This window comes from Hipposideros armiger, unplaced genomic scaffold (genome assembly GCF_001890085.2).
Source record: "Hipposideros armiger isolate ML-2016 unplaced genomic scaffold, ASM189008v1 scaffold_162, whole genome shotgun sequence".
Taxonomy (NCBI): Eukaryota; Metazoa; Chordata; class Mammalia; order Chiroptera; family Hipposideridae; genus Hipposideros; species Hipposideros armiger.
The window spans coordinates 2,422,958-2,431,005 of record NW_017731512.1 but is presented as its reverse complement, the minus strand read 5'-3'; the positions used below and the strand labels follow the sequence as shown (position 1 = coordinate 2,431,005).

At 37.2% G+C, this 8,048-nt stretch overlaps 1 protein-coding gene across 1 annotated transcript in view; it reads left to right on the top strand.

Annotated features, from left to right (window-relative positions):
- The first annotated feature begins 1,039 nt into the window (after nt 1-1,039).
- KCNQ5 (potassium voltage-gated channel subfamily Q member 5) overlaps nt 1,040-8,048 on the top strand; it is a 191,029-nt gene continuing 184,020 nt past the window's right edge. Inside the window, exon 1 of the mRNA XM_019651534.1 lies at nt 1,040-1,124. The gene's annotated coding sequence lies outside the window, so the exon portion shown is untranslated. The remainder of the gene's footprint in view (nt 1,125-8,048) is intronic.

Genomic DNA, 8,048 nt, shown 5'->3' with positions numbered 1-8,048 from the left:
AATCCCTGTCTATAGGCCCTTGGGAGCTCCCAGTCAGGTGCAGTAGAAAGACTTCAAAGGCTTGTTAAAGCAAGCCAAGGAGGCAAGGACTGACTCCACTGCCACACTAAAGAACATGGAAACTGGCATTTTAGGGATATTATTATCTGAGCTTCCCAGAGATGAGTAAAAGTAAAAAGTATGGTCCAGAACAAGTAGTTCTGGTATTGTTGTTTTGGATTTTGTTTTTGTTTTTAATCTTGCATTTCAGGATAAGTAACTTCAGCTTTAAAACAGAGCCTTCCCTTTTTATTAGACATTTCCTTGGGAACTCGACTCCCCCTCTGGATCTCAGAAGTTCTGTATTTCTAGGAATAACATTGTCTGTGGATTGACTGGTAGAAGATGCTGCTCCTGACTCCTGCTCCCTATCATTGTGGATGAATGGACATAGCTGAGGGGCCCTTTCTGTAGTTGTTTGACTGCAAGGAAATGGAAAGCACATGAGTATCAGAGGGAATCATTCCTTTCTTTTCTATCCTTATGGCTACTATAAAGACATGGCAAACAAGAATCCATCAGCAATATCAAACTCAAAAATGAGCCAGTGACTTAGTAACAACCACTTGATGGTTCACCAAAAGCGCTCAACAAGAGGCAGATTGCTTCTTTGAAAGGGGAGCAGCTGCAGCACATGCTTCCAGGATAGATATGAACATTTAAATACAGCATAGAACACACACACACACACACACATACACACACACACTCACACACACACACACACACACACTCACTCACACACACAAACACATGCTCACACACACACACACACACACAATCTTCACTAATATAGCTGCAAAGGACCCCCATTTGCATCGTACATCATATTGTATTTTTCTATTCAAAATGGCTAGCCTTTTCCAGGGCTTTTATGATTTAATCAATGCCAATTCAAATGGATCTGGTGCTTTATTCATTAGAAAGATGAAATTAAGTCTGCCATGATAAGGCAAGGTTCTCATCAGATTTCTCTGTTTTTGTTGTTTTACAGCTTTCTCCTTGTCTTTGGTTGCTTGATTTTGTCAGTGTTTTCCACCATCCCTGAGCACACAAAATTGGCCTCAAGTTGCCTCTTGATTCTGGTAAGTGAAACATATGAACAAAAATGTACCTAAAGTTTATGTATTATAATAACTGTCTATAATATTTATGCAATGCATTATATCCCACAAAAAGTTTTATCTAGAAAAAAAAGTTACTGAAAGTATGAAAGTTTCAAAGATTGCTGAAACATTTTAACTTTTAGTCAATCTTCAGGAATATATAAAAATATTCAGCATGGCTATTACATAGCAATATCTTGTATTATAGTTACAGTATAAATAGGCGGCCATCCTTGGAAGCAGTTTTAATGATGTTCACCTATGGTAATAAACCAATTATAAGAAGAATCTGTGCCCATGAGGTCTCTCATTATATTGTTAAAAGTTACAGAATAGAGAGCATTTTTCCAATAACCACAATTTGGCAGTAACTAAGTATGATTGGCCAAGAACTATGAGAATATAGCACCTCATAAAAAAATTTTAAAAAACCACACACACAGAAGACTTCTTCATACTCTTTTCAACCAACAGACTGCATTATGAGTTTTGCTGCTAATACAGTTACCTGGTGAGAAATTCGACATTTTGCTGTCAATCCTGAACCACACAGAATTGCTCAATTCATTTATTTTAGGAAAAGGAGCCCAAGGTATTTTATTCTGAATTATTCTGGGCTTTTTAAGAAGCTCTTCCACTTTCTATTACGCTAAACTATAACACTATATACTCAAATCACATTTGATTGAAAGTTTATTTCATTTACATCCATTTTGACCCACTCAGTCCAAAACTATCACACTTGACAGCCTCGGAACTGTCTGAATGAACCCTAAGCTGGAACTCACTTCTGCTGCGAAACCTGGTGAACTACAAAAGGAAGAGAGTGAATGAGGCGGTGGAATAAGATGGCTGTGTGTCCTAATAAAAGGAGATTGGTTGTGTCCAGCAATAAGCCTTTACTATAAGAAAATTATTCTTATCTTCAAGGTGGAAACTGAAAGATGTACCTCATTTAACCTAAATGGCAGGGAGCTGCTCTTCTACCTGTGCTTTCAGATGGTAGTTTGTGCTTGATGTTAACCAAGACTTCATCAAGTCTCAGGCTTACATCAGGGGGAAATCATGTTTTTCCTTTTTTTTATATTGGCTGCAGGTGTACAAAACATAATCATTAGACATTTACACCCCTCGCAAAGTGTAACCCCCCCCCCCAAGTCCATCATCCCTCTGGCATCATATGTAGCTGTTACAGTACCATTGACTATATTCCCTATCTGCACTTCACATCCGTGACTATATATATATAATTATATAGACTATATATATATATATATATATATTTAATTATATAGACTATATATATATATATATTTAATTATAGTTGACATTCAATATTATTTTATATTAGTTGCAGGTGTACAGTGCAATGGTTAGGCATTTGTATAATCTATCAAGTGATCCCCCTGATAAGTTCAGTACCCATCTGACATCCTACACAGTCTTTACAATATTATTGATTATATTCCCCATACTGTATTTCACAAACCCATGACTATTTTGTGACTACTAATTTGTACTTCCTAATCCCTTCACCTTCTCCCCTATCCCCCAACCCCCGTCCCATCTAGCAACCATCACATTGTTCTCTGTATCTATGAGTCTATTTCTGTTTGTTCATTTATTTTGTTCTTTAGAGTTCACATATAAGTGAAATCATATGGTATTTGTCTTTCTCAGTCTGACTTATTTCATTTAGCATAATATCCTCTAGCTCCATCGTGTTGTTGCAAATGGTAAGATTTCATTCTTTTTTATGGCAAAGTGATACTCCATTGTATAAATGTACCACAATTTCTTTATCCAATCATATATTGATGGGCATTTCAGTTGTTTCCATATCTTGGCTATTATAAATAATACTGCAGTAAACATAGGGGTGCATATTTTTTTTTCAAATTAGTGTTTTGGATTTCTTTCAATAAATACTCAGGAGTGGAATTGCTAGGTCATAAGGTAGTTCTATTTTTAACTTTAGGAGGAACCACTATGCTGTTTTCCATAGTGGCTGCACCAATTTGCAATCCCACCAGCAGTGCTCAAGGGTCTCTTTTCTCCACATCCTCGCCAATACTTGTGATTTGTTGATTTATTGATGATAGCCATTCTAACAGGTGGTATCTCATAGTGGTTTTTATTCACATTTCTCTGATGATTAGCAATTCTGAGCACCTTTTCATATGTCTATTGGCCATCTGTACGTCCTCTTTGGAGAAATGTCTATTCATGTCCTCTGCCCATTTTTTAATTGGATTGTTTGGGTTTTTTGTTGTTAAATTATATGAGTTTTTTTAATAAATGTTGGATATTAACCCCTTATCAGATTTATCATTGGCAAATATCTTCTCCCATTCAGTAGGATATCTTTTTGATTTGCTGAGGTTTCCTTTGCTGTGAAAAAACTTTTCAGTTGATGTAGTTCCATTTGTTTATTTTTTCTTTTGTTTCCCTTGCCCAAGGACATAATCAGTAAAAATATTACTAAGACTAATGTGTGAGAGTTTACTTTCTATATTTCCTTCTAGGAGTTTTATAGTTTCAGGTGTTACATTTAAGTCTTTAATCCGTTTTTAATTTTATTTTTGTATATGGCTTAAGAAGGTGGTCTAGTTTCAGTTTTTTTGCATGTATCTGTCCAGGGAGAAATTATTTTTGAGCCTGGAACAAATCTATCCCAATTTATTTCCATAAAAATTGTACTCAGCTGTATATCACTAATGTTAAGGTTAGTATTTCAAAACCCAGAGTAGAAAGCAGGTAGACCAAAGAACACACGGGGGATTTGTTCCATTTAAGAGGTTTCCATTTGGGTCACAAGTGGGCTTTTAGCCTCATGTACCCTTCGAAAACTACAAATGGTCTGAGCCCAAGATCTAAGTCACAGCTGGCTTTAAGGTCCATATACAGAACTACAACTAGGACTTTTAAAGTGAAAAAATAAATCTGTTTTTTAATACTTGGGAACATGAAAAACTGGATCCACTGCATGATCAATGATATATATTATTAATAAATCAAGCATGAGGAATCCCACAACATGTTAGGTTTACCTCCTCCAAACTTCTAAAACATAAATTCACTCATTGCTGATGAGTTTCTAAATGGTCCAAAGAAGCCCAAAGCTGATTAGTATCTTGATTTTTAAAACTTCCTGAACAGTGAACAATTGGTCAGAGTTTACTAACTTAGAGTAAATTTGAGTAGGTAAAAGTATAGATATTGTCACGCACCCCTCTCTTTTTTTTTTGCCAGCTTTATTGAGATATAATTAGCATATAACATTGTGTAAGATTAAGGTGTGTAATGTGATGATTTTCTATATGTATATATTGCTAAATGATTACCACAATATGGTTAGTTAACACTTCATCACCTCACATAGTTACCGTGTGGGGAGCGGTGAGAATTTTTAAGATCCACCCTCTTAGCAACTTTCAAGTATACAATACAGTATTGTTAACTACAAACACCAGGCTGTGCATCAGAGCCTCAGAACTTATTTATTTTATAACTGGAAGCTTCTGCCCTTTGACAACCTTCACCCTTTTCCCCTTGTCCCACCACTAAAATTACCAATCTTCTCCCTGTTCCTGAGTTCATTTTTTGTTGTTTTTTTAAAGACCACATATAATAAATGAGATCATACAGTGTTTGTCTTTCTCTGTCTGACTTATTTCACTTAGCATAATGCCCTCACGTTCCATTCATGTTGTCACATATGGCAAGATATCCTTCTTTTTATGGCTGAATAATATTCCAGAGAGAGAGAGAGAGAGAGAGAGAGAGAGAGAGAGAATCAGTTATTTTATCCATTCATCCATCAATAGACGCTTAGGTTGTTTGCATGTCTTAGCTATTGTGACTAACACTGCAATGACAATGGGAATGTTGATATCTCTTTGAGATTCTGATTTCATTTCCTTTAGATAAATACCCAGAAGTGGGATTGCTGGGTCGTAAAGTAATTCTATTTTTAATTTTTGAGAAACCTTCATACTGGTTTCCATAGTGCCTGCACAAATTTACAAGGTGTGATCAAACAATACAGTGAATGTTTAAATTTTTCAAAATTTTATTATAGTAAAAGACACATTGCAATTAACCTCTCTCAAAATATTGCCCCTCACTTCAAACACTCTTATCCCATCATTCTGGCCACTTTCTGAAGCAATTCTGGAAGTCCTCTTTCGTGAGTGTCTTTAGTTGCGCTGCCCTGGCTGTCTTGATGTCCTGAATCATTTTGACTTTGGGGGAGAGCCAGAAGTCGCATGATGCCAGATCCAATGAATAAGGTAGATGAGGACACACCATAGTGTTTTTATTTGACAGAAATTCCCATCCCAGAAGTGATGTGTGACACGGAGCATGGTCATGATGGAGGATGATTTACACACACTTTGAAACACACACCTACTATAGCTCACACCCAACTACTGCACCGAACAATTTGAAACTTGTCACACCCTGATACTAAGGTCCGATGTTTCCCATATTGAAAATCCCTGCCTTTCTGTTAGATGGCACTAGGCAGCAACATTCACCGAATTTTTTTTTTATCTGATATATTTTTTTTAATTTTAAGATTTTTATTTAAAAATATAGCTGCCATGCATTGTATCAGTTTCAGGTGTACGCCATAAGTGTTCGACATTTATATACCTAAAGAAGTGATCACCATGTTAAGTCCAGCAACCATCTGACACCATACCCNTGCTTCTGTCATCGCCTGTATTTTCCTTTCTTTGAAATCATCACTCAGAATTTAATTTTCTGTATACATCTGTTTAGTATTCTGTATGCCTCAAAATACCCTAAACTCTGAAAGCAAAAAGGAAAAAGATCTTGTTTATTTTTATATCCCCATGGCTCAGCCGAGTATTATATACATCATTAATGTTTGCTGATTGGATAAATGGATGAATGGTTGAGGGAGGGAGGGAAGGAAGGAAGGAAGGAAGGAAGGAAGGAAGGAAGGAAGGAAGGAAGGAAGGAAGGAAGGTATTTGCCCATCCATAGCCCCTTGGGCAGCCAGAGTATTGGAGGTCTGTGGCTTGCAGTCTTCAGATGGGGCCCTATAGCAATAACAGAATTCTAGTTCAGAAACTACTCTTGTTAGAAAGGACAGTAAGATCAGCTCAAGGAAGAAAATGGGCAAAGTAGTGACATGAAGTTTAATGAAGAAGGAACCAGCAAAAGGACTTGTGCTATAGACCTGTTTTGAATACAAATGTAGAGAACATGAAGCTACTACTGGGATGTTTTTGGAGGAAGAAGGTGTCTTAGTGAATAAGTAATTCCCTGCTTGCTTTCCCTAATGTTTTCTGATAAGCCTGGACCCATCGGGCATATCTCGATAACAGGCACTCACCAGAGGAGAAATATGTGTCACTGCCTTTATTGGATGCCGCGTCATCCTCCCAACTACCTGAGCGATCCCTTAATTTCATCTTTTCATTATTAATTTGCAAGTCATAAAGGTGCAAAGAGAAATTATAGAATTTGATTTCTACTTTATAATTTCCAGCCCATTAGGGCCAATTTAAAGTATAATCTAAAGTGTCTTGAATCATTGTATGCATGAGTCAAAAGTATAACAAGAGGTTATTAACATTGTGTACTAGGTGTTTTTTTATTAGTGGACTTCTGTTTGGAATGAAAACGACTTCCGTCTCAGTTTGAATAGATAGAGAAGTATCCCCCAAAGCCTTGCTGAGCCAAGAATGTTATTGCCATTCTCATGTGTGATGCTCATTCAGCAGCACTGACAGGACAGACAGCTCGGGACGGATAGTGCTTGAACCCTCTTTCTGCTACACGGCCTTGGATGAGTCACAAAACGTCCTTAATTCTTAGTTTTCATGTCTGTTGTAAAATGGAAATCATGATATTTCTACTCCATAAATTTGTGAGGATAATGTGGACAACGCATGCCAAAGGGGTTAGTCCTGTGTCCAGCTTATAGGAAACGCTCTGTGAATGTTAGTAATTGTTGTCAGCATATAGAACATAAGCAGTTATGAACGTCCACTCTGGTTCTGTGTTGGGATAGATATAAAGAAAAAAGGAAATCATGGTATCAGTTAGGAGTTGGCAAACTTTTTCTCTAAAGGGTCAGAGAGGAAATATTTTAGTCTTGTGCACCATTCTGTTTCTGTCAAACTACTCAGTTCTGCAGTGGTAGCATGAAAGCAGCCATAGACAATACATTATAGGTGTGGCTGTGTGCCAATAAACTTTTATTTATAAAAACGGGTATTAGGGGCTAGATTTGTTCCCAAGGCCATAATTCTGCAATCCCTGTCTATAGGCCCTTGGGAGCTCCCAGTCAGGTGCAGTAGAAAGACTTCAAAGGCTTGTTAAAGCAAGCCAAGGAGGCAAGGACTGACTCCACTGCCACACTAAAGAACATGGAAACTGGCATTTTAGGGATATTATTATCTGAGCTTCCCAGAGATGAGTAAAAGTAAAAAGTATGGTCCAGAACAAGTAGTTCTGGTATTGTTGTTTTGGATTTTGTTTTTGTTTTTAATCTTGCATTTCAGGATAAGTAACTTCAGCTTTAAAACAGAGCCTTCCCTTTTTATTAGACATTTCCTTGGGAACTCGACTCCCCCTCTGGATCTCAGAAGTTCTGTATTTCTAGGAATAACATTGTCTGTGGATTGACTGGTAGAAGATGCTGCTCCTGACTCCTGCTCCCTATCATTGTGGATGAATGGACATAGCTGAGGGGCCCTTTCTGTAGTTGTTTGACTGCAAGGAAATGGAAAGCACATGAGTATCAGAGGGAATCATTCCTTTCTTTTCTATCCTTATGGCTACTATAAAGACATGGCAAACAAGAATCCATCAGCAATATCAAACTCAAAAATGAGCCAGTGACTTAGTAACAACCACTTGATG